The following is a 27,801-nucleotide window of genomic DNA, read 5'->3' on the forward strand; positions in this document are numbered from 1 at the left end:
TAATACCATATTAATAAGTTGGGGTACAGGGTGCATTTCTGTAAAATAATGCTGTTGGGATATGGATGATGGATTGAATTGATGTAAAACTGGAGGAAAAATGGCAAGAATGCAAGTAATAGATACTCATCATCCATTACTCGATGATGGACAACATTTAGATAAAGTCACTTTGATGTCAGTCATTACACATATAGCCTCAAAACTTCACAGGTGAACTAAAGGTCAAAACTGGAAGGATTAAGCCTACTCCTGTCCACTCCAGAGAGAAGCCAACACTGAGGCTCAAAATAACCAAAAAAGTAGAGCACAGAGTTGCGCTTCACCCAGCAGAGAAAGGTTTCTGTTGACTATTTCTCATTATAAAGAATAAATAAATATATAATCAACACTCTCCAGGCAAAAGGGTTTTATTTATTTGTGAAGCCAAACCAGCATTCTTGAATGGTTCTACTGTAAACAGGAGCCCTTTGTAACTGCATCCTTAAAATTCTGGTGAACCTGCCAAAGGGTGGGTCACCTTGGCTGGAGCAGTAACACAGATTGGCTTCTCCACAGGAAAACGGAGGATTTGCAAGAAACCATCAAGGACCCTGAAAGCACTTGTTTGAGAGGTATGGGTAACTTGTGTGGCTGAAATTCTGGCTGGGTCAGAGTTTGTTTCTTTGGTCCCCACCCTACTCTCACCACACTGTAGAAAGAACAGTGTTCTGGGTGTCGGGCTTTGGAGCTTGCCTTCGTTACATCTTTTCATTCCATGAGTTATTTATAAAGTGGCTTCACCTCTCTGGGTTCCAGGGCCCTCATCTAAAAGTAAACTTTATTTCTCTCAACTAATTACATCTTGGTCTGGAACATGGGATACAGTAACCATGCTACACAGTAGCTTGGTTCAACTTGCTGATTCAGTGCCCTTCAAATCCCTTCCACTAATTCCAGTGAAGTGAGTGATCTATTTTTGAGGTGTCTCAAAAACATTCCTGTGAGCCCTTCTAGCCTTTGAGGGGACTGATGATTCAAATCAATCATCTCCGATCTATAGATGATCTGGCGTAGAGAAGTAGTTCAAGGCCCAACCAGATGAATATGGGTGTAATTGATGGATCCTAAAGGATCTGAGTAAGAGCTTGGCTCCAGGTAACTCTCCCACTGGTGTGTGGTGGACTCTGGCCTTTTCAGGCTTCCTGGAGAACTCCTTCAAGGACAAGTTATCTTCTTGACTGCTATTTTGTTTTTTTTTTTTTAATTTTATTTTTTGTTTTTATTGTTAGTTTCAGGTGTATAGAACAATGCAATAGTCATCCTTTTCACCCTCACAAAGTAACAACCCCTCTCCCCCATCTACTGCCCTCCCACCTCCGATATCATGCTTATCTATTACAATTCCATTGACTCCATTCCCACACTCTACTCCACGTCCCGTGACTATATGTATATAATTATAGTTGACATACATTATTATTCAACATCAGCTTCAGAAATACAGTGTGGTGGTCAGTCCTCTACACTGAATATGAAGTGATCTCCCTAACAAGACATGAGTCCATCTGGCCCCCTAAGAAATATTTACAACATTATTGATTATATTCCCCAGACTGTCTTTTCTATCCCTGAGGCCATATTGTAGTTATCAATTTGTATTGTCTCATCCCTCCCCCTTCTCTTTCATCTCCACCCCCTACCAACTCGCAACCCTCAGTTTTTCCTCTGTGCCTCTGAGACTATTTCGTTTACATTTCTTATTTATTCAGTTCTTTAGAATCCACGTATAAGTGAGATCATATGGTATTTGTCTTTCTCTGACTGACTTATTTCACTTAGCATAATGTTCTCTAGTTCCATCCATATTGTTGCAAATGGTACTATTTCCTTCTTCTTTATAGCTGAGTAATACTTCATTGTGTAAATGTACCATAGTTTCTTAATCCAGTCATCTACCAATGGGCATTTCGGTTGTTTCCAAGTCTTAGCTATTGTGAATAGCGCCACAATGAACATAGGGGTGCATATATTTTTTCAGATTAATGTCTTGGGTTTTTTTGGATAAATACCTAAGAGTGGAATTGCTGGGTCATAAGGTAGTTCCATTTCCAGATTTTTGAGATACCTCCATACTGATTTCCATAGTGGCTGCACCAATCTGCAGTCCCACCAACAGTGCACCAGGGTTCCCTTTTCCCCACAACCTCGCCAACATTTGTTGTTTGACTGCTATTTGGATGAGTTTTATGGTTCTTGTTTCTGTTTCTAACATCTGGCTCCACGAGAGTCTTCTTTTTTCTTATGATGTTGAGGTTGATGTTCTCAGTCATCTTACAGCTCAGAGTTTTGTTAGTAAATTCACAGTAAGGTCAGTGCTCCCCTTGTAAAGAAGGAATATGGAAGAAGTAATCTAACGGTCCTTTAAAAACCATTATCCTTAGCCTTGCCAAGGGTTTTTATCTCTGGGCTTTGGAGAGGAGGGGCAGTGTAGGAAAACCTTTCATAAAGTTCATGACTAGTTGTGAAACTTTGGGCAAATTATCTACCTTCCGGGATCTTCAATTTCTTTATAATTAAAGTCAGAGACAAAATGCCCACTGATGAAAGTTGTTATGTTGGTTACCTTCCTTCTTTGATATATACAGTTATTTATCACATATTTGCTGATAATTTACTCCCTAACAGCCCCAGTGCTGAACTGTAAAAGCATTCCCCTCCACTGGAAGTAATCAAGCAGAGATAAATGCCTGCTATTACTGAACACCCATTTGTGAATGGGTGTCAACAGGAATTCAATCTTCAGATGAGTGGTTGAACTAGATGACAGGTTCCACAAAGTAATGATCTAGCACAATTTGGGTAGCTTTTTAAAAAAATACAGATTTCTAGACCCATTTCTTAGATCTAATGAATAGAAGTCTTGAAAATGAGAGAGGGAGATTGCAAAGAGAAGGAATCTATATTTTCTAAAAATTTCGTCAAGGACCTCTGATGCAGAGTCCACAGGCATTGACCAATTTGAAAATGTGTTAAAAGACCTCTTAGACATTCCAATATAAAAATATAATAACATTTTTAAAAGCACAATTGGGTATTATTATTTTGGGTTTCAGAGTTTAGAAAGAATTAAAAATAGAGAGTGATTAAATTATATTTTTGCTACTGTTTTAAACAATTGCTGTTTTTCTGATAGCTTTTAGGTCAATCACTTGTGTATGTATGCCTAATAAAAATGAGAATAAAGTGTTTCTTTTAGAAGCAGAAAATAACATCATTTTGGAACACAGATCATTAGAAATGGAGGCACTTCAGATTTATCTGTTTAATTTCCTCATTTCACATATGTTTCCCCTGTGTCCTGGAGAGGTAAGTGTTCAAATATCATTGGCAGAAATGGAGCTCAAATTTGTCTTCCAAATTCCAGCCTGGTGATTTTTCTGTTTAATAATACCTATGGCAACTAGAAGCATATACACTATTTCTAGTCGTAGGGTTGTTTCTTTATGGGTTTCCAAGCAAGCACCATAAATGTATACATAGCTATACATTTATTTTAGTTTCTTGAATGCTAAAGCATGTGAGCATCTTGATCTCATATGTTTAGCTAGGAATATATTTTCATTATTTCTGCATTAAACACTAATGAGTATATCCCTGTGGGAATTTGGTATTGCTTCCTGAGCTAAAATTAAAGAAAATTTTCTCCTGAAACAACCGGAAACATCACATGGTTCTATTCATTGTTTCATTCCAAAGCCAGACTCATAAATCCTTTTCTGATTTTGTCTGGACAGGTCCAAATTAGCTACTACATGACTACCCAGACAACCTTTCATAATCAAAATTGGTTTGCAAATGGCAAGAGCTTTGGCGAAAGCTGTGATTTCTCGTGCTCTTATAAATTGCTGAGTTTAGAGGGAAGTGAGAATTGGACAATTGCTGTTTTTCTAATGAACCCTCTTAGAATCATAAAGTGGTAGAATATATTAGAACTAAAAAGGCTCTTTGGGTGTGTTTCTGTGAAAAGACGCAGGTTTTTGTTTGTTTCACCCCACCACCTGTCTGTTTCATATCAATATGTGTAGAAAAAGAAAATGAAAATGAGTCACTGGAAATAAAAGATACGCAAAATATAGGCCCCATGTTTTATCACATCTTTATCATGTTTTATCACACAAGAAAATAAAATTACTTTGTCAGAATGCTGTATAATGTTTTTAAACATGTGCTCTCAATGTGTATGCTCATCTCAGAGCAGTGACAACAATTTGAAGAATGGGCATTAGTCTAAGGGTCATATACTGAGTAGCACTAATACAGGTCATCTCCCTCGTTTTATATGTAACATTCCTGAGACTGTTGGAGAAGTGACTTTACTCAAGATCACAGAGACAACTGGTACAGAGACAGGATGTGATGTCATGAGCTGTGATTCATAAGCCAATGCTCTTGGTAATAGTGTGCTGCCTCCATTGGTAACTCTTAATGAGAATGTAAGAAGCTCTTATAAGACACTTGTGCAATTCAGGCACCATGCAAGTCACCACCAAGGTTCAAATTGATTTTAAAAAAGGTTTCACTTTTATATAAATTCCAAAACACTTATGAGTTGGGTTTTTCCCTCAAAAACTATTTTGAAAGATGAAAAAAGCTATGAAAACTTTTAGTGTTGCTTTTATATCTTTATTTTAAAAATTAGGCAGATTGGAGTTGTTAAATAATTATATTGACTATAACCATTTTAATATTCAACTTAACCTAAGAATATAAAATGTAGCAATTCCATGTGATTTGTATATTTCTTTCTTCTTTTTTCTGGATACAGACTGATATTCAAACTGATGATACTTATTTTTGCCTTATTAATTAAATCCTCCCTGGAGAATTGATTACCTAACTGACCTTGATAATTTTTATGTGTCACTACTTAACCACAGAAGATTAAAATACAACAGACAACTCCACTGACAAGTCTGCATGTTGAAAATGGGTAAACTCTTAGACTTCTAATTCTTAAGTTATATCTTGGTCTACATGTTACTGATTGTTAGATAAGAACAACTAAGAAGTTAATATTGTACACATTTTGGCATAGTTCATAAAAGTATACATGGTATAAATATCCAGTTAGTTTTTAACTCATGAACACGTTGATATATTACTGACCCAAATGTTAATTTCTGGGTAGAATTTTTCTAATTTATTTTTTAATTTTCCATAGAAAAAAATTATAAATGATTTCAAAGTGTCCAAGCTATTAAATAGTTTTATTTTACATATAAGTACATGGATTAGAATACATTTCTAAGAGAATATTAGAAACTTACAACCATAGTTAGTAATCTAATCATTTTTTAAATGTGCACATAAGTCCCAGAAACCAAAGACAAACCTAACTTGTCCTTAATCAAATTAGAAAACACTTCATTCTAATAGCCCTTGCCTTCCTGTTAAAGAATGGATTCTCTCCTAGCTCCATAACAACAGCAATGCTTATCAACTTGAAGTCTGCAGAGGACAAAAAGATGGACATCCCAGCCAGTCACCCTCTGCTTTGAACTACATACTTCCAATTAGCTGTGGATATTCCAAAGTTGTTCAAAGGCCTGTTTGGTCCCAAAGCCCGTGTTCTTATCATCAGAAATATCATAAAAGCATATCTTTGCCCAGTGGGATTGATACAAAAAAATTTCCAATCATCTATCTTCTCTTAATTATTTTGAACACATCCAAGTCAATAAGAAACTAGAATGAAAAGTGACCTGTTGGGAAAAAGTAAAATGATGGACAGTAAGAACTGATGAAGAGCTTAAACCCAGAAATGTGGAATGAAGAACTCATAACATCCCAGTTGAATAATCATTTTTTGTTGATTCTGTAAGTTTCTTGTTGACACAGCCCCTTCCATATAATCAGGAATGATGCCAGCTTTTCAGTAGGTCGGGGCAGATTGACCGTGGAGCTGATGAAGGTTAACTTTCTATAGACCCCTCCTGAAGCCTGGAGGGGGCCCTTGCGTTAGAATTCTGTGGTCTTATGTTTTTATAAAATGTACAAACTTTTACTCCACCTTCACTTCTGTGACGGTTCTTTTCATGAAGTGTGGCTCTGAAGTGGCCAGAGAGAGGTTGAGTTGGGGACACATTAGTTTGGGTTCAGAGTAGTATATTTATGTGGTGTGCAATTACTTAAGTTCAAAGTTTTCAAGTGCTACATAGTAACAATGAGCACACCTAACACACAGATCTTGGTCTGTAAACCCATCTCCACTGACAGGAATCAGGACTTGGTATCTATACATCGTACCAGTATTAGGGCAGGTCAAGGCAAACCTGATAAACAGCTAATTAGTCCAGAGAGTCAAGTGCCCTAAAACATATAGTGACACATACAAGAATACAAGAATCAGCTTGAAGGTGCTCCCAATGACCACCTAAGGGACAATATGATAACCAAAGTAGTTAAATACAGTAATTAATTATAAAGCATGAATGAATACGAATTCAGGAATTCACAGGATAATAAATAAGCATGTTAGTAGTTGGAGGGAAAGAGAGAAAGTAAATAATTGGAGGAAAAGAGACAAAATAATAGAGTAAGTAGGGTGAAATATTAGCAATAGGAGAATCAGGGTTAAGGTTATATACAATTGTTCTTTTGTCATTTCTATTTATGAAACCGTTTTGTAAGTTTAAAATTATTTCCAAATTAAAAGCTTTAAAAAAATTGACTAGTGCTAAGCTTTCCTAGGAATAATTTTCAGGAATATTTCTCCTATCATCTAGGAATGTGGCATGAAGATGCACAGTCAGAGGTCATTTTGTGCTAAAAATGGGCCCTGTCGTATCCAGACATGAAATAGAGGGTAGTGGAAGGCAAAACAAGACTTGAAATGCATTGATACAGAAAATAGTGAGTAAAAAATTCTTCCAAATAACAGCTGTAAAAACTATAAACAGACATTTAAGTTCTTATCAGCATCTGATCAAAAGAACTCTCTCCTGACAGACAATATGTAATATTGCATGATGTGCAATTACAAACATCTTCCTTCTTTAAAAAATCAGTTAGGAACTGTGCAAAGTAGAATGTATCATAATATCTGTGTTTGGTGGGATAAAAACCTTTAGCAATACTATAATAGCTAGTACATCTGCAAATGAATATTCAAGTTGTATACATCCCAGCATACAGGATCGTGTCTGAACATATCTGCTTCCCCTTGCCCTGACAAGTCTGGCGCCTCCAGATGAAAGAGCATGCAAAACTGCCTTTGACACAGTGAAATGGCCTGAAGACAAAAGTGTTCCCATGACAAATCTCCTACACTTTTCATCAATAAGTCAGTATATGGAGCATAGTAATAATTAATTGACCGTACAGTTATGTAACTCAGTGCAACCTATTGGGCAATTTCAAAAGTATTTGAATTGTTCTTGGTCTGACATATTATTCAATGTTGAGTTGTGAAGCTGAACGTTTTTAAAACTCAATAATGAAAACAAACTTGGATCAATCATCCTCGAGCAAAGATTGAATGCCGTGTCTGGCCAGTGGAGTTATGGGAAGTGGATTTACTCTTCCTCCCCCTTTCATACACATATGCGATAACAAAATCTGGTCAAAATGACCAAAAAAAAAAAAAAAAAAAGGTGAAACAATGGTTTTCAAGCACGCTAGACCTAAGGCAGGAAAGACCAGCAATCACTTCGAAGGGAGAAGAGAAGGAGCGCTGCAAATTCCCCAGTTTACTGCCTTGAGAGTTTTCAGTCTGTGACACAGCAGGAGCCCACGGACTCAATGACTGAGGAGACCAAGCTGAAAGTCCAGTCCGGAAGGGTATAGACAGCTAGTGTCCAATGAGGCAGAGTGCCAGACAGCTAAAGAGCTGTGCACAGAGATAACTCCAGAGATCTGCTAAGAGTCTCCCTTAGCAGAGTACTGATGAGTGAGTGAGTGTGAGAAAACTACCCGAGGGCAGGGAAAGAGCCACCTGAAAGGACTAGCAATAACAGTACTTGAAGTTTACAAAAGGTCAGGAAGAGTGCCTCTTCCCAAACAGCTAGACCAGAAAAACTCCTAATTTATGGAGAATTGGGTGGAGTGCTCAGAAAAGGGGTCTTGTCTCCAGTACAAAAAACTCCTAATTTATGGAGCATTGGGTGGAGCACTCAGAAAAAGGGTCTGGTCTCCAGTAGAAAAACTCCTAATTTATGGAGCTTTGGGTGGAGTGGTCAGAAAAAGGGTCTTGTTTCTGGAGTAGGGTAAAATTAGCCCTAGAATAAATACTGCTCTACTCTCTCTTAGAAAAACTTAAAGGCATGATACAAAAAGATCAAACTGTTTCCAAGTAACTAAACAGCATCTTAGAACAAAGCTCAAGACACTGTGTGAATACAAAAATACCCAGCACTGTATTCATTTCCTAGAGTCATACAAAGTACCAAAAACTGTGTGGCTTAACACAACACAAATTTATACAATTCAATAGCAAAAACCAAAACCAAACAAAAACCTCACAATCTAATTAAAAAATAGTCAGAGGATCTAACTAGACATACTTCTAAAAGACACACAGATAGATGGCCAACAGGTGTATGAAAAGATGTTCAACATCACTAATCATCAGGGTAATGCAAATCAAAACCACAATGAGATAGCGTCTTACACGTGTTAGAATGACGATTATCAAAAAGACAAGAAATAACAAGCATTGGTGAAGATGTGGTAAAAAGGACACCCTTGTTGGTGGGATTGTAAATTGGTGCAAGAACTATGTAAAACAGTATGGAGTTTCCTCAGAAAATTAAAAATGGAACTACCATATGATCCAGTAATTCTACTTCTGGGTGTTTATCTGAGAAAAATGAAAACACTGATTTGAAAAGATATAAGTACTCCCATGTTTATTGCAGCAATATTTATCTAAATGTCCACCAATGGATGAATGGATAAAGAAAATATGGTATAGTGAACATATATTATTTATTAATTTCCAAGTATCAGTTTTAGGTATACAATGTAATGATTTGATATTTGTATATATTGCAAAATGATCACCAAAATAAGTTTAGGTAACATCATCACCATACATAGTTATAATTTTTTTTCATATTGATATTTCAAATTAAATTTTAGGACTATAGGGTTTTTACTTTATCCCTTCTATCTTACATATTTATCTTTTTTGTTTAACACACCAAAAATCTTGGCTCTCTAAAGCATCAACTATGATATAATTAGAACACCATATCATTATACATGTGCTTTATTCCATATTATACATTATATTGTCTCAGAAAGACATACCAACACTGTCACCAATATTATGATCACTGAAAATATTTAAACATTTTAATATGTTATTTCTTTTATCTCATACAGATAACTCAGTAAATTGGTTCCTTTTGAAGAATTAGAACACCCAGATTTGTCTAATCTTGAATGAAATGCAGGGTTTAGGTTGGCACTCAGGGTATAAGAAAGCTAATGGACTTCATAATTAGACACACTGAGTCTGAATTTCTGTACTATCATGTCTAAATGTTTGCCTTTGAGTTAGGTTCTTAACTTCTTGGAGTTTTGCTTTCCTCCATTGTGAAACAGAGATAATACCTACATTTTATCGTTATTGTCAGTATTAACATCCACACATTTCAAGTGCCTAGCAAATGGTAAACTCTCAATAAATAAAAGGCATCATTAGATTTGAAGGAAATACGAACTTGTGAGCTGGTGATGCTAGAAAGCCTTCAACATGTTACTTAAAAAGATCATCCACTTTCATACCCTACAATCTGGTAGTAAAACCATATAGAAATGATCCAAGTGGACAAGGAGTTTTCTTAGTAAGTATTTAAACACAACTGTGTCAGACTTTCTCTAAGAACTTGCATATACTCTCCCTAATTCTCTGAATGAATCAGTAAGATATCACTGTTTTCTTTAATATATGAGGAAATTAACCTGGAGAGTAAAAGTGGATTTGAGGCCAGACATCCTGTGAGTGGTGACCAACATTTCTGACTCTGGATTTATTTGATAACCCAGTGCTTTCGTCTTATCTCAGACAGAAGAAACTCTGTATTACTGGGAAGCATACACAACACCAAGGCATTGCACAGATGGAGAGCTGCAGATGATAAAACACTGGCCACTTTCCCTTTGGGCACTCCACTACTACTACTCCCTTCCTTTTCATTCTCTCCAGAGCACATATACTGAAACCAAAACAACACATTTACCCAGGGACTTTATTGGAGACATGGCTGGGAACATTCACAACAGAGACATTCTACAAGGTTTAGCCAAGTCATTGTGGTGCCTTTTCCCATGTGATACATTTTTTTAAGTAAAGATGTGGTTTGAGGATTTAATATCTCTCAGCAGTTACTGCTTGTTAAATCACTTTGTTTTCTCTATTTGAATGGCATGTGAAATTAAGTGGCAGTCTATTTGTAGTGAAATACCAGAAAAACAAACCACTGATGTGGAGTACAGATTAGCGAAAAACACATTTTATTGTCTGAGTCAGGGATCCATTGGCTGCAGGAAGATGACTTCAATGAGTTGCTGTCTGCCAGACCACAGCATGTGGCAGACAAATAGCAAACAATGAGCTCACGCAGAAGTAGCTCATTCTCCCTAACACAATATCAATTTTAATAGAAGCCTGATTGGTGCTTGGTGTGATGTTAAAAAGCCCTGGACCGAAAATCAAGATGTGGATTCTAGTCCTAGTCTGACTAGTAACCAGAGATATGATTTTAGCCATTTCTTCTTTTGGGGCCTCCGTTTCACCATTTATCAACAAATAATGAAGGGAAAAGTTTAGATGATACCTAGGGCCCTTTCCAGCTTGGCAATTAATCAACATATATTTATTTATCACCTACTATGTGCCAGTAACTTTAGTATGTGCTGAAAATACATGAATAAACAAAAGAGACTTGATTCTTTTCTTTATTTAAACATGAAGGAAGAGACAATGAGCGGGCTCATAAGAACTTCGTGGCGCCTTAAATATCACTGAGAGGAAAGAAAGCCCCAGGCCTTCTACTGCTGTGCCTGAAGGCCACTGTACATGTGTATTAATAATGTCACTTTACTGTCACTCCCCGCTTTGTGCTTTCATTACTTCTGGCTGGAAAAAAGCAATCACCTCCATACCCATCTCCTTATCTCCATCTCAGTCCATCCATAAAGCCATGCGGATTGCTATCAGAAATTGCTATCAGTGATCCAAGACATTATTAATATAATTTCTTTTTCAAAAAATCGTGTTTTCCTCGTGACAGACAAAAGCATGTAAGCGTTATAAATCCTTTTTTTTTTTTTTTTGGTTGAGCCATCCTGCCACCTGTTGGCAGCTCAGCGGCAGCTCAGGTCTGGCTGGGACTGGAACCGCTGTTGCTCAGAGCTCGCACCCTTGAGCGAGCTCTTAACCAACTGAGCCACTGTTCCAGCCCTATAAGTCCCTTAAGATGAGATTCAAAGCTCTTTGTGATCTGGCCTGAAACTGTCTTTCTGATCTTTGCCCATCACATATGTTAGTCTAGGCTCTAGGGAAGCTGAGCTGCTTATCTCAAGCAACTGTTGTCTGAATCACAGTCTCAGTTATCATTGTCAGTTTCTGCTTCTACATGGGGAGCCCTCAGAGAGCTGAGGTGGCTTCTCACATGTGTCTGAATCCCATATGTATGCCAGCACTTGGAGGCACCACAGGCACGCAATAAGCTTGGTGGAATTGATTGGATACCCTGTTGGCAGGAGCTTTCTCTACCTGTTGTGTCTCTCACACTGCAAGCTCTCAAAAAGTAACTATTGATTGTTACCTCCCCGGTGCTAGGCAACAGCCTGTGAACTGCCAACACCCGCTTCACCAGGGAGATGTTAGAAATGCAAATTCTTGAAACATGTCCCAAGTGTCTTTGAGGGTGGGGACAAGGGAATCTCCAGGCGTCTCCAGAATTCCTATGCATGCAAACGTTTGGGAGGCATGCCCCTAAACCATTACCAGGAACTAATTTATAGCCTCTGACTCATTTTTCATTTAATAAAATTGTGGTTATTTAACTAGTGCCAAAACACTTTGGCCAGGGGCCCCATTGGCTGATAAAATCTACAGACAAAGCCAGAATAAAGCCTCAGCATTGGCAAAGTTGAGACAAATGCCAAGAATTATTTCAAGCTGTTTTGCTTATGACAGCTCCACTGTCGACTTTAGCTCTACTCCCAATGAATAAAACAGCAAAGATAAACACATGCAAAGGTTCCATAAAGTGAGCAAATTCCCTACACTACAATATTGATGTCTGTTAGGCAAGGGCTAGGGAGGTGTTATGTTAATCTTCGTAGATGATGCAACTTTTAATTTACAAAGACCTCATGATATCAATTCTTTTTTAAAAATCTACTGTTTATTTACTAATTTGATCATTTTATTCCTTCAACTAATATTATTAAAGACCTACTATGTGTGATCATTATGCTCACTATTGTAGAGTTACGCAAATAATTAAAAGGCACAGTCTTTGCACTCAAACTGTTGATTTGTATAATAGGGGAAACCCACACAAATAAATGTGCAGTTTTAAAAGAGCTCCGTTTGTATTAGCTAGGAGTAAACACCAGGTGTCAACCAGCCCAGCACGTGAGGCCTAACCCAGCTTAAAGGGCTCAGGGAGGCTTCCTGAAGGAATTGGTGTGTGTTGATTGAGAACAGAAGCATAAGTAGACATTAACGAGGCCAAGGATGCAAGAAGGAATGGAGTGGGGAATAGGGTATAAGGATGCTCCCAATAGAGGAAACTGCATTTACATGGGCCAGAAAATAGGGTGGATACAGCAGTCAGGTGCCTCTAGGGGACCATATGTTGTTCAGTTTGGATGGAGCATAGAGGACAAAAAGCGATGAGTGATGAGGGTGGCGAGACACAGGGGCAAATCGTGAAGGCCTCCGAAGCCATAATAAAGTGCAAGAGTTTAGGGTGAGGGCTGGGTCAAGAGGAGACGGGTCAGCCAAAAGGAATTTAAGGGATTTAAAACCCTTAACAAATAGCCACAGTCCGATTTCTATTTTAGGAGAATAATCTGGCTCAGTTACGGATAACTGATCAGAATGATGCAAGACTGGAGGCAGGGAGGCTCCCTAGAAGTACTGTGACCCGGACCAAGTCACAGTGGGGAAGGAAGAAAGGATGGTGCCAAGAGGCTCAGTACTAAGAAGCAATAGGCTTGTAATAGGCTTATAAGAAGTAATATTGGATGTGAAATGGCAAAACAGGCCTACGACAGTACTGAAGTTGGATCTTGGGACAACCGGTGGGTATGTGTTCACCGAGATTAGTGATTTAATAGTCGTATTGGGATGGGAGAGTGGAGGTGGGGGCAGCAGTAGTTGAGCAAGCAATGGTGAAGCTTTAACCTCAGTATGGGACTGTCTTTGGAAAGCTGGAAGCCTGTTGCTCTTCAAAGGCACCCTGGGAGACCACCAGCTCTGCTGTGAATATCCCACAGATATTTCTGAATAAATACACTCCATTGCACAGACCAGAATCTGCTGAGCACTCTGGATGGAAGAGGAGTCTTAGCCGTAAGACAGCTCTTGGTCCCATGATCTGGTTCAACCAACCAAGGAAAGGTCTGAAGTCACTCTATAACCTCTGTATTTTGGGTTTTTTTTTCTTTTAATTTTTAAAGTGGGAGAATATTATATTATATTAACCAGCTTTGCACTCCTGCCCTAAGGAATTTCCACTTAAAATACTTATAAAGCATTGCACAAATTGAACATGGCTATAAATACATACCCACAGACTTGTAACACTTTAAACAATTTTCTAATTTGTGGATTTTTTCACCAGTCTGGAACTACTTTGAAGCCACAAGTTTTAGAAACTGAGTGTTTACTACCTCATCTTTCAGCATAAGCTCAGGGAGAATATAGTATTTCCTCTTATGTAATAAAAAGCCAGTAAAATGTTAACCTTTGAAACTTTTGCTTTGAAATGACAAACCCAGAACACCTCATATGCTGCTGCTGTATGTCTAAGCTTTTGGCCACTAGTTCTTTATGACTATTCTGTTTAAGTGTTCTATCATCTCATTTGAACTTGAAGGTGTTTTTGTTTTTTTTGTTTTTTTAATATTTTATTGGGGAATTGGGGGAGGGGAACAGCGCTGGGGAGTCGGGGGAGGGGAACAGACAAGTTGCTGTTGTTTTTGTTCTTCAGTCTAGATGTGGAGGACGTTGCTTCACTGGCCCAAGCTGGCACCATCATTGCGCTCTTCCCGGGCGAGGCAGATCAGTTGCCAGATTCTGGACGGCCGCTCACTGTGGCTGCTGGCCACTCACACTGGCTGCTGGCTACATAGGGTAGCCCATGGCAACCCAATGCAGCAGGGGCTGCAGCCTATGCCGTAGCCAGCGACTCACAGCAGCCCAGCTCCAGGTTGAGCTGTTGTTCAGCATCTTAGCTGTAGAGGGCAGTGTCACTGGCCCTCATATGTGGGATCCGAACCGGGGCCCTCTGGCATCCCAAGCCAGTTCTTAACCATCACACCACTTGGGCAGCCCTGAAGGTGGTTTTTTGAAGGGGAAAGAATCCTAGGATTAGTTTCAGAGAATTTGGACTTGAGTCTCAGCTTTGATATTACCTAGCTGGGTGACCCTTCAGCAAGCCATTTTGTCGCTTAAACCTCAACTACTTCACCTATTCTATGGCATGAAGGTTACATTTCTTGTGTTGCTTTCCTCACTGGTGTCACTAAACACTTATTTAGGAAGGATATATATAGGGCTTGCTGTGTGCAGAGGTTGCTAGATTTGGTGAAGCAGAGGTCATTCACAGCATGGCTGTGGAGACGCATATTTAATTGGAAACATTACAAAACAGCCTGGCACTTGTTGTTCATTTCTTCAAACAACTGTAGAAGGACAGAGAACAGAACAACTAACAGACTAGGTGAATCAATGAAGGCATCATAAAAGGGGTAAGAGCCAAGCTATATCTTGAAAGAGCTGGTTGAGTAAATGAGTGGTTGAAGACCTTTGTTTGCATTCAGAATAGCATGTAATAAAGACCCAGAGTCATGTTTGGGAATTATGAGAGATAATTATTATTAGTAAAAGCCATTGCTATCTATATATATATATATGTCTACTACTGAGAAAAAGATGCAAGGCTCAGACAATCTTTTCCATCCACAAAGCGCATACGTTTACCCATCACTACTTCTTCTACCTGAACTATCCAAATACAGCCTTGCAGCCCTCCAGTGCGAGTGCTGCATATGACCATTGTGATCTGAAGTAAGAGCAAGTTTATGACCCAAAGGATATTACCCAGGGGATTCAAGAACAATGATTTGGAAAGGTGAATATGATTCCAAGTCTTTTGTGTTCAGAAAAATCCAAAGCCAAGGAATTTAAGTGTCTATGCCAAGTTCAAAGGTCAGAAGGCAGGTCTGGAATGTACTACTGGAATATTGTACCTTTCTTTTATTGGTCATTGGGCACAGGAAATGAGTTCTGTATGGTTGGTTTTATTTTTTTCCTAATTCTGCTTTTGTATGTCTTTAAATCTGCTTCTTGTATTACTATATGATCTGTATCTTGGTTTAAATAGAGTTTTAGCTTTTAAATCCAACATGGACTTCCCATTCATCTTTCCTTTTATCTTACCCACTCCAGACATTAATTCATCTTGCAGATCGTTCTAATGCTCTCCCTTTTTGTTTCTGTAAGTTAATGTTTAGAAATGTTTGTCTAAATGTTATTCAAATACCGAAAATGAAAGAAATTAAACCATTTTTCCTTGTAAGATTTTGTTTTTAAAATTTAAGGTGAAGGTTGGAAAATGTAACACTCGGGATGCATGAAAAACAGCACTTTCACGTCATTTACAAGGGGATGAGGAAAGGTTTGTAAATGTCTTATAAATGAAATTGTGAATACCCACTGGTCAAATAGTTGTATTTGCAATATTGAACAAAACTCTTAGGACAAAAAAAATGCATGTATCTATTTTCAAAGAAATACAAAACATAATGGTAAGATACTGTTTATACTCTAGCAGATTTTTAAAACTTAAAGAAAACTTTTTAATATCCCATATTGACACTGCAGTGAGGAAATGGACATTCTCCTGCACTACTACTAAGAATTCTAAATAGTCAAAACTTTCTAATGAGCAGTTTGACCATGTATGTAAAACTTTAATAAATGTCTCGTACCATTTGTCTCAGGAGGTCTGCTTCCAAATATTTAGCTACTAGATGGAAAATGTATGGCCCCATATTCTGATTGTCCCAGAAGCTCATTTCACAGTGAAAGAGGTGCAGCAATGAATGTTCGTACCTGGACTGGGAAGGTCTTTCAAAGTTAATTTTAAATACTTTCTGAACTATAGGCTCGTCCCTTCTCTCATTGGGGAGGGAATCCTAAATTCTAAACCACACTTTGTGCAAGAACTATGTGTATATACTTTGGGCATTTCTAATCCTGTGTTTGGCTCAGTCTATAGAGTGACGGCATCAATTCATGCTCTTTTTTAAAAAAAGTATTAGACTATGTTTTTGTTTGAATACTTAATTTTCAAACAGTAATTTTCTTTTAATTTTATTGGAAAGGAACTATAGATATTTAAAATAAAATTTGGGCAGCTTAAGAGTCTAAAAAACCATTGTGATCCAAATACCACAAATACATATATACTATTAAAATGCTAAAACAAATTAATCATTTCCTGTTTTTAAAAACATTTTTTCATTGAGTTCTCTGGTCTGCAACTTATATTTTATGTATTATATTTCGTATACTACCTAAAATGCATAGAAGTCTTTTACGATATAATATTATTTCTTTTTCACAACAACTTTATGAATAAGATTCTAACTTTATTCCACTCTACAGGTAATGAAAATGAGTCTCAGGGTGATGAAGTGATTTGTAGAAGATTTCAGCTAATAGTTCCTAACTGGGCCTCAGAGCCAGGTTTTCTGCCTCCAGGATCCAGGCTTCTGATATAACACTAGATTCCCCCCTGGCCTCCTCAAGAAGATCTCTTAGAACTCCAGAATCTTGGACAATGTCTCCTTCCTGGATTGTACATTTTTTTTCAAGAGTTCTTCTCAATAAGATCCTCGATTTGTGTCTGAGACCAACATACTCCTTGGCCTCTAGGAGTCCTTTCTCTGAATACTCTTGACTAACATTTGCTTTCTCAACATCATTAGCAGTGTTTATCTCAGGGTCCTGTGCTGTCAGTGCAAATTAACGAAGGCCACATTCTTGGTCCTTGAGGCCTCTCTCTGGTTGTTGTGACCATTTCACCTTGCCCATAGACACATAAGCTGCTTGGCTGAACAACTACATACCATAGTCTGGAAAATCCTAAGATATTTCTAAATTTAGCATTATATTTATATTTCTTTTTCTGTGCCTCAGAAATGTTATTGCATCTGTAAACAGCTTTCTGGAGCCCAACATCAAACCAGGCATACTTGGAAATTGAATAAATATTTAAACTGCTTCTGAATCAGTTGTGAAAATGACAGCCTATATGTTGCTACTCATAAAAGCTTCTTAGATATTGCCAGATGTTATAAAATTCCCCAGAGAATACTGGCTCTTGCTCTGGTGTCAAGCAATGAAGAGTGATAATCTATCTACATGGGATGAATTAACTATTAAATTCAGTGAGTTCCTCCCTCTGGTATTTAAGACCCACCATCGTACTGCTTAAACTTGCTTTTCAGTCCCTTCCTGCATCAGATCTCAAGGCTCCAGCGAATATTTGCTTTTTCTCAAACATGCCTTCTGTGTTCACATTTCACGACTGTACTCATACTGATCCTTTGACCTGGCAGAATAATAGTCCAGTTATTGATAAGAGCCTACATTTACATGTGTCTCCATCCGTATTCTTTTACATGGTGTTTACAATACCCTTTTTACAAATGAAAAAAAAAAAAAAAAGAAAGAAAAGAAAATTCAGCAGCAAAATGCTTTCCTGAATGCCTCTCTTCCAGAAATCTAACAGACTTGGGATTTGAATCTAGGCTTCAAAGCTTTACCACGCCATACTGCCTCTCCTGGTACAATGTAAATAAAATTTAGAGAAAGGTACTTTCAATATATACAACCACATATTTATGTGGTTTAATGAAATTATATGTTAAACTGATACAAATGTCATTGGTAGTAAAGATGAAAGAAAACAAAGGAATTTAGACTTAAGAACAGCAAGAAATTGACAGAGGCATGATTCACACGTAGCGTTCCCTCAGACTAGACTATTCCTTCCCTCCCTCTTTTTCTATTTCTTACTCATCACTAAGATCTTAGTTTAAAAGTCACCCCCTGTTGGAAGCGTTTTCTGATCTCCCCTTTCAAGATGAGACTGAAATAAATAGCCTTGTCATCCCGTGGCACTGTGATTATTTGATAATAACTACTAACACATTTTGTTATTGCTTGTTTAATTTTCTATCTTTGCTGTTAGATTGAAAGAGACATAAGGGACAAAGACAGTATCTATTTTTTACTCTAGTGTATACCTGGCATATAGTAGCCATTTATATTTGAGTAATGAAAGGGAGAGAAGGAGGGAGGAAGTGAAAGAGAGACAAAATAAAGTAAAGAGTTATAGAAAGCCCTAGAGGCAGATCAAACTTAGCCACTTAAGGGTTTTTTTTGTTTGTTTTGTTTTGTTTTTTTGACTTTGAACAGTTACTCAACTTATCTCAATCTAATTTCTCATCACTAAAAAGTTCATACTAGCTAGAATAACAAATGTTTATAAGAGAGCTCATGAAGTGCCTGGAACATAATAAACAAATGAAAAGAATTCCTCCCTGATATCCCATTCCATGACATTCTCTCAGAGTTCTTGTGTGATCCTAGAGAAACTCTGCTTCTAGTCTTTTGGTTCATTTGATAACCCTATCCATGTTCTAACCATGCAGAGGGAGCCCTTGGATATTTCAAAATCAACCCCACAGACTTGAATTCAGTGTCTTTTCTCCCAGACTACACTTCCCCCTTTATTCCCTACTCCAGTTAAAGGCACAGCTATCCACACAAATGACGAAGTCAGAGCCAGAAACCCTGTGTCCTAGCCTCACCACCTAGCCTCACAGTGGTTCTTACATAGGCATCATTTTTCTTTCCAGGGAATATCTGGTGATGTATGAAGATATTTTTCGTTGTCACAATGGGGAAGAGGGATTGGCATCTAGTGGGTAGAGGCCAAGAATGCCTCTAAACATCCTACGGTGCATAGGAGAGCCCAAACAACAAAGACTTATTCAACCCAAAATATTGATAATGCTGAGGTCAAGAAAATATGGTCTATAATGTGGGGTTAGTAAACTCTCAAAACTGGCATTCTAATCATTGATCTTTAAAACTGCTGGCAGTACTGTGTAACTTGCTGGTGGTAAAAAGGGATGACTTCCTCTAGAAAGTATAGTAATCACCCTATATGTCAGTAATATTGTGACAGATTTGCTGGTGAGATCTGAGGTTGACAGATTTGGAAGGAGTTACATAGATTCTCTAGAACAGCAGTCTAAAAGTGTGGTCCTGGGACCCCTGGGGAGGTCCCGGAGACATTTTCAAGGGATATTCAAGGTTAAAACCATTTTACAATAATATTAAGATATTACTTCCTTTTCACTCGTTATCTGATGAGAGTAGAGTGGAGTTTTCCAGAGTCTACATGATGTCCAATATTACAACATATTAAATTCAGAAGCCAGTATGAGTATCCAGCTGCTGTCTATTAAACCAGTCTTAAGGAGATTTGCACAAATGTATAACAATACCACTCTTCTCACATTTAAAAAAATATATATGGTTATTTTCTTTTTTTCATGTATTTTATTTTTTAAAGATGTTTATTAAAATACAGCTAACATACAATATTATATTAGGTTCAGGTGTACACCATATTTATTCAACATTTATGTATCTAAAGAAGTGATAATGGTAAGTCCAGCAACCATCTGACATTGTACCATGCTATCACAATATTAGTGACTGTATTCCCTGTGCTGTACATTACATCCCCGTGACTGACTTGTTTTATACCTGGAAATTTGGACTTCTTATTCCCCTTCAACTTTTACCCCCTTTTTAAAATTGTTAATTACAGTTGACATTCAATATTATTAATTTAAGGTGCACAGCATAATGGTTAGACATTTATATTATTTAAGAAATGATCCCCCTGACTACTCACCTGGCACAATATATAGTTATTACCACATTATTGACTATATTCTTTGTGGTTTACTTCACACCCCCATGACTATTTTGTACTACCAGTTTGAACTTTTTAATCCCTTCATCTTTTTCACCCTGCCCCCCAACCCTCTTCCATCTATCACCCCAATAAATCTGGTATCTATCTGACGTCATACATAGTTATTACACTATTATTGACTATACTCCTTATACTATACCCTATAATCCCATGACTATTTTGTAACAACCAATTTGTACTTCTAATCCCTTCCACTGTTCACCCACCCCCTAAAACCCCCTCCCATATGGCAACCATCAAAATGTTCTCTGTATATATGAGTGTATTTCTGCTTTGTTTATTTTGTTCTTTGGATTGACATATAAGTGAAATCACATTGCCATTGCATCTTTCTCTGTCTGACATACTCCATTCAGCCCAACATCCTCCAGGTCCATCCATGTCACCACAGATGGCAAGAACCCATTCCCTTCCAATGGACAAGCAATATTCCTTTGTATATACTCATATGTACTACCTGCTCTTTATTCCAGTGTATATTATACCACCCAGGCTGCCTCCACATCTTGGCCATTATAAACAATGTTGCAATGAACACATGGAAGCACATGTCCCTTCGAAGTAGCATTTGGGCTTCTTCAGATAAATACCCAGAAGTGGGATTACTGGGCCCTTCTTTGTCTCTTGTTATAGCCTTTGTTTTAATTTATCTTTTCTGGTAAAAATATTGCTACTACAGCTTTTGTTGTTGTTGTTGTTGTTCCTTTCATTTCCATTTTCATGAAATGACTTTTTCCATCCCTTTTTACTTTCCATCTGTGTGTCTTTCAATCTAAAGTAAGTCTCTTGGAGGCAGCATAGGAAAGGGTTTTATTTTGTTATCCATTCAGCCCTCCTATGTCTTTTGAGTGGAGCATTTAACCCATTTACATTGAAAGTAATTGATACCTATTGCCATTTTATTATTCATAATTTTGATATTTTTCTTTTCTTTCCCCAGGTTAGGAAAGTTTTTAGTCATTATTTCTTCAAATTGGTTCTCAATCCCCTGCTTCCTCTCTTGTCCTTCTGGTGCTCCTATGATGTGATTATTGTTACACTTGATGTTTACATTTTCCTCACTGAGTGGGATTCACCCCAGCAGGCTCTGGTGCCTGTTGAGACCACCCTTTGGTGTGCTGCTTGTGGGATAATTGGGCGGTGCTCTGCCATGGTATGAGCCAACCTCCAAGTATATTGGTTTGGGGGCCTCTTGGGAGGGGCTCTGGTGCAGGCCCAGGTCACCCAGTGCCTGTGACAGTTCAGGGACTACCTAGTAGGAGCTACAAAGCAACCTGCGGTTGTTCGCTGCCTATGTTAACCTTGGAGGTCATGGGAGAGGTGGCTACAGTGCAAACTGAGAATGGCTGCCACCGGTACTGGGCCTGAGGTAGCTCTGCAAAAAGCCAGGATGCCCTGAGGCCTGCTGCTACCTGCCAGCTCCCTTAAGGTTCAGCTCCTTATAAAGTGTCAGATGGTGCACGAGTTCGGTGAAGCAGGGTTTCAGAGAGTGACTCGAGTGGGAAAAGTCGTGGTCAACAGGTTAATGTAGACTCTGGTTTTGTGCCAGTGCTGAGCCTAGAGCTACTCAGCAAAAGTCTCAGAGCACACGGAGGCCAGCTGACACCTATCTCGTTCCTACAGACTCTGATAGTTTTTAAAGAAAGAGTGCAATTCCTATGGGGCTGACTGTTTACTGACAATATGCCTCTGGCATTGGGGGAGTTGGGTGGGGCCGTGTTCCAGCTGAGCTCACTAGGCCAATCAGATTCAGATTTGGCCTCTGGGGGTGGGCTCAATACAGGAAAGATGACATTCACCTGCCGGCTATATAGGTGGAGGCCTCCACGCAGGGGAAATGGCGACTGTCCTCCAGCTCTCCCTCTGCATTCACATACCTCAGTCTGCCCCCCGTATGTCTCCGATGCCCCCTGAATTACTGTCCTTCTGCGGGAGCCCAAGGTGAGTGCCTATGAGTGAGTGAGTCTGTGCTCCGGCCGTTTAAGAGGATGCCTGGGTTTCTCTCAGCCTTCTATCCCACCTGGTAATTGGAATCCCCACTGTTTTTCACTGCCAGATGTAGTGGGGGTTCCTTTTCCCAGCAAAAATACTGGATGGGGAGGCCAGTATTATGTATTGGGGAGGCTGGTGTACAGCTGGGGTCTCTTGCTCCTCTCGGGGAAACCTCCATGGCCCAAGATATATCTCCTGATTCTCAGCCACCACATGGAGGGTTTGGGGCCAGTCTGTTTCACATCTCCACCTCTCCTACCAGTCTCTATGTGGGCTTCTTCTTTATATCCTTAGTTACAAAACTTCTGTTCAGCCAGACTTCAGATGGTTCTGCAGGCTGATTTTTCTGTAATTTAGTTGTAATTTTAATGTGTTTATACCAGAAAGCAGGCACAGTGTTTATTTACTCTGTCGTGTTGGATCTGTTATCTCATTGTGGTTGAAAATATGGTTATTTTCAATGAAAATGTATTATTTGTGTTAACATATGATGGGTTTATTAGTGTTATTTGAAACTAATTAATAAATAAATCATTTTGAAGGTCCTAGGTTTTCATTTCCAACATGGAAATGTCAATAGATATAACCCATATAAACAAAAACACTTTGTGGTCTAAAATTTTTAAGAGTAAAAGGAGTCAACAGACCAAAAAATTTGAGAATTGTTATTATAGCGCAGTGCTTCTCAGAGTTTCATTTGTGTATTAAATGTGTGTATATATATATATATATATATATATATATATATATATATATTATGTTAACACACATTTTCTGATTCAGTAAGTATAATGATTAATTTTATGTGTCAACTTGGCCACTGGGAGCCCAGGCATTTGATCAAATATTATTTTGGATGTGTCATGAGAGTGGATCTGCATGAGATTAGCATTTAAATCTGTAGACTGAGTAAAGCAGGTAACCTTCCTTAATGTGAGTGGACCCCATCTAATCACTTGAAAGCTTGAATGAAACAAAAAGACTGTCCCTCTTGACAGTAAGAGGAAACTCCCCTAACCTAACTTCCTTGAGCTGGGGCATTGGTTTTTACCTGCCTTCAGACTCAAAGTAAGACATTGGCTCCTCTGAAGTTTCAAGCCAGCTGGCATTCAGACTAGAACTATACACCATCAGCTGTTCTGATTCTCAGGCCTTCAGACTCAGACTGGAACTACACCGCTGGCTCTCCTAGGGCTCCAGCTTGTCCACTGCATACCTTGGAACCTGTCAGCCTCCATAATCATCTAAGCCAATTCTTTATAATACATCTCTCTGTATGTACATATCTACTATTGATTCTGTTTCTCTGGAGAACCTGACTAATAAAACAGATACAGGGTGGGGCTTGACATTCTGCATTCTAACAAACCTCCCAGGTAATGTAGATGCTGCTCGTCCATGGACCACGCTCCTGGTGTCAAGGGTCACAGCATCAACGTCACTGGGGAGTTTATGAGCAATATAGAATCTTAGACCCTTGCCTCTGACCTACTGAGTCAGAGTCTTCATTTGAACAAGATAACCAGTAATTTATTTGCATGTGAATATTTGGGAGATACTGCTCTAGAGTAGAACAGTAGTTCTCAACCCAGGCTACATAGTAGAATCACCTGAATAGCTTTTAAAAAATGATGCTTGGACTCCCCACTAATTAGATCAGAATCTCAGAGAATGGGGCTTGGAAATCCTGGTGTTTTAAAAGCTGCACAGATGACATTAATGAGCAGTCATGAATGAAAACTATTGGTCTAAAGAAAAGACTGAAGATCAACAGTTGCAGTTTTTGAGGATTTTAATGAAATAAAAATTAATTAACCAGAGTAAGGGATAAGAGTAAAAGATGTTAACTAGCTACTTAGTGTTTCTGGATATGGAGTCAGTAGTTAACAGAATAGCCAAACTCTTGAATAAGACACTAGAGGAAATTATGGCATTACTGTCTATAAGAGGAGACTGTGCACCTTCTATGTGTTTGATGTCATGCTTCGTGGAATGGGGACTTTGCTTTGGTCACTGAAAGTTCTGTCTAGGTTTCTTACATTGTTCTATAGTAGATCCATGGAGCTGGAAGTGCTCTTACAAATTATATAGTCTACTTAATTTCTAGATGGGGAAACTGAGGCTCAGAGAGGGCAATTCACTCACCATAGGAGGCAGAATAGTATAGTGGAGGTAACAGGCCTGAGTTCAATTCATAGCTCTTACACTTCCTCTGGAGTTATCCTCTTGTTCCCAAAGTAAGTTATACACCACTGCCAGTGCCACCAGAAGTCTAGAAGTACCTTGATCAGAATGCATCCACTGAAATTTTGCTAACTGGTTACAGAGCATTTTATGTATATTATTATGTATAATATTTATTATTTATATATTTATATTATATATTTATATTATATATTTATGTATAATTTTATATTTATATTTATATTTATATTTATATTTCATCATTCAACAGCTGTTTACTGAGCCTCTGACAAGTGGTGCCAGGAACTTAGTAGACATCATTAAAATTATTTTTTTGTCACACAGCAATTATTTGTAGAATTATTTAACAGAGCCTGGATCTCTGTGCTTCTACCTCAGTGTTTGCTTAACTGCATGTCGTACTGCCCTCCTTGGCAGAAGAAGATGGCTATAAAATTGAACTGTTCACCCAACCTGGGGAAGTGGGACTGGGGCCTTGGTTCTGGATTCATTGTGCTGCTCTCTCTGCAAACAGACTGGGGCCTTAAGAGCAGAAGTTGACTTTGGAAGTTATTAGTAACTGAATGTTCCCTCCCAGCATTTCTCTTTTTTGTCTGAAAATAGAACTATGAAAGAGAGGGGGAAAGAGGAGGGGGGGTGGAAATGAAAGAAAAGAAAAGAAAAGAAAAGTAAAGAAAAGACACACTGTTTCATGTACTGTATGTTGGAGAATTCTGGAAAAACTTATAATATGTTCTGTGCTCAGAGACAAAATTTTCCAAAAGGCCATTTATACTATTTTCTTCCAAGAGTCTGTATCCTGTTATACTCTGGAAGAAGTGACCTCATAGTGTTTGTATTTGTCTCTCTCACAAAACCTCTTTTATAGTATTAATGCATGTGCAGATCCTAGGATATGTCATACATGAGGCTTTGACTTGGGCAGGTCATTCAGAGAACATGCTGCTAGTTTTACAATGGCGTCATCTTGTTTTATAGTGGCAGAGGGCCTGGGAAAAGGAGAAATGGATAGGAGGAAGTTCTCTGCCAAGTTACTTGGAAAATATATGCCACAGCAATAGAAGGAACCTAATAAAAGTGAAAGAATATTAAGTAGTGATGCATGTTATTGGTCTCAGAGGAACTGACAGTAAACACTATAATCCCTTACAGTCTATTAGAATTATAAAGTGATTGCTTGCAGATTACCTCATTTCTATAATACTTTATGGTTTATAAAGTACTTCCTTATAGATCATCTTGGTTATTTCTTCCAACCTCCATGTGAGTTATGGAAGATCAACATTATCTCAAACTTATAGGTAAGAAAAATGAGGCTTTGAAAGAAATAAAAATATGTAAAATTGTTTATGTAGAATTTGGCAACATCGAAAACTCTTTTGTATATTATGAACTCATGAGATTTCCACAACAAATATCTGTGATAAATAAAATTATTATTAATCCCGTTTTTCATGTAAGGAAGCCAAAAGACAGAGAGTAAATGACAACCCAGATATCACAGCAAATTAAGCTGCAGAGTGAGAACTTAGATACAGATGGACTCCTTAAAAAGTATTCTTTCCAGTACATAAAACTGCCTCTTTATAGAGCATGGGCTTTGGAGTCAGCTAGACCTGGATGTAAATCTTGGCTCTTACAAAGGTGACTGTAGGGCGATGTCTGAGAAACCACTTAACCTCACTAAACACAGCTTTTTAATCAGTAAAATAGGAAAAGTAATCCCTAACTCATGGGGTTACTGTGAGGAAAAAATGAGCTAATGTTTGTAAAATATTTAGCATAATGCTTGACACACAGAAAGGGCCCGATGACTGTTACTGTAATAAATTTTATCTCTGGCCTCTATTAGTATACAAGCCCAACTTCAGTCCCACCAGTGCTGTGGAAAAGTTTTAGAAAACGTCATTTGTTTTTTCCAAGTGAGGCTGTGGACTCCTCTCAGAGCAGTGTGGGAAGATCTGCACCAATGCTTTCATCTCCCTCCTTTCATGTCTCCTAGAACCTGTGCAAGCCCTCTCCTTTCCAGCCTCTGTTCCCAGCTGTAGGTCTGAGTGAACAAGATAAAGTGAGAACTATGCTCAGAAGGAAAACAAACTGAGCTCTGTTCAAACATCTGGTTAAAATTTTAGAGTCCAGGACCCCACACCAAGACTCCTGCTCACTCTAAGGGGCATCTGGTCAACCTCAGCTGTGTCTACTGCACCTCCAAAAAATCAGCCACCTAGTGCTTAAGGAGGGTTCGAGGCAAAGCAGCCCTTATAGTTAGGGAATAATGAAGGTGTGTAAGATCAGCTCTGGTCATTTATTTGTTAGACGTCATGCTCATTTGCATGAGAGATAGATACTTCTCAAGGATTGCCCCCTGTTCCAAGGACTCAGCTCTATGTTGCATCACAGTGAACACGGCCTGGCCACTGCCTGCTTTTGCAGACTCTGTCTCTTACACTTTCTCACATTAACCTTGCAGCCCATTTATTCTGAACTGTTTTGAGTTCTCTAAGTGGACCTTGCCTCTCACAGTTTAGTTTGCACAAGTTGTTGTTATTCCCTGAACTGTTGTTGCAAGGTGAGTTCCCATTTTTCTTGAAGCTTCAGTAGCTTTTTTTTTTTTTTTTGGTTGTCCATGGTTTATTGAAAATACTGCAGCACAGCAGAAAGATTCAAATGGCTCCATGTGGTGTTTTGGAATTCATCTCAACTGTAAGCTGAGTGACCTGCAGGTGTGACAGACCGCCAAAGTCCAAAAACTTCAGCATTTCCTTATTGTCACGATCAACTTCAATGATCTCCTGATCCAGGGCTGAGGCCTCAGGAACAGCAGTGCCTCTCCTTTCTCTCTCCTCTTCCTACAGGTTGGTGGAGATGCCTCGCTCAAGGGGCCTGTCTAAATCTGCTTCATCAGATGTGTGGGATAGCCCACTATCTTGTTGTGGGGCTTCTTGCTGAGAATAATGGCGATCTCTTCGCACATGCCCTTGTTGGTGTGGAAGTCGTTGCCCACGCGCGTGTAGTATTTCTCAATGATGACCTGGGCTGACTTCTTCACAGCCTTGGTGCGAGCATGGCCCATCTTGGCGGGATCATGGTGAAAGAGGCTCCCATAGCTCTTCTTTTAAGAAATGTCTCCTGGTTGCCTCTATTCTTGAGGATCTATCTGGGGTAGCATTGGTGATTTTATCTTCTGTCTCACCACCTCTATTATGGCCTTTAAATGTTCTATATAGATTTAATGCTCACATGTCTATTTCCTTTACAAGTCTTGGAGCTTACCAGGGGTATATATATATAT

The 27,801-nt window shown here is 38.6% G+C and overlaps 1 long non-coding RNA gene and 1 pseudogene across 1 annotated transcript in view; one reads left to right on the forward strand and one right to left on the reverse strand.

The window, feature by feature from the left end:
- The window catches only part of LOC109371229 (uncharacterized), a 39,721-nt gene extending 23,832 nt beyond the window's left edge, over positions 1-15,889 (forward strand). Inside the window, exon 4 of the long non-coding RNA XR_002121844.1 lies at positions 15,829-15,889. This is a non-coding gene — a long non-coding RNA (uncharacterized LOC109371229). The remainder of the gene's footprint in view (positions 1-15,828) is intronic.
- Positions 15,890-27,172: 11,283 nt separating this feature from the next.
- LOC109396354 (40S ribosomal protein S17 pseudogene) lies at positions 27,173-27,582 on the reverse strand (annotated as a pseudogene).
- Between the last annotated feature and the right edge of the window lie 219 nt (positions 27,583-27,801).

This window comes from Hipposideros armiger, unplaced genomic scaffold (genome assembly GCF_001890085.2).
Source record: "Hipposideros armiger isolate ML-2016 unplaced genomic scaffold, ASM189008v1 scaffold_14, whole genome shotgun sequence".
In the NCBI taxonomy this organism is placed as follows: Eukaryota; Metazoa; Chordata; class Mammalia; order Chiroptera; family Hipposideridae; genus Hipposideros; species Hipposideros armiger.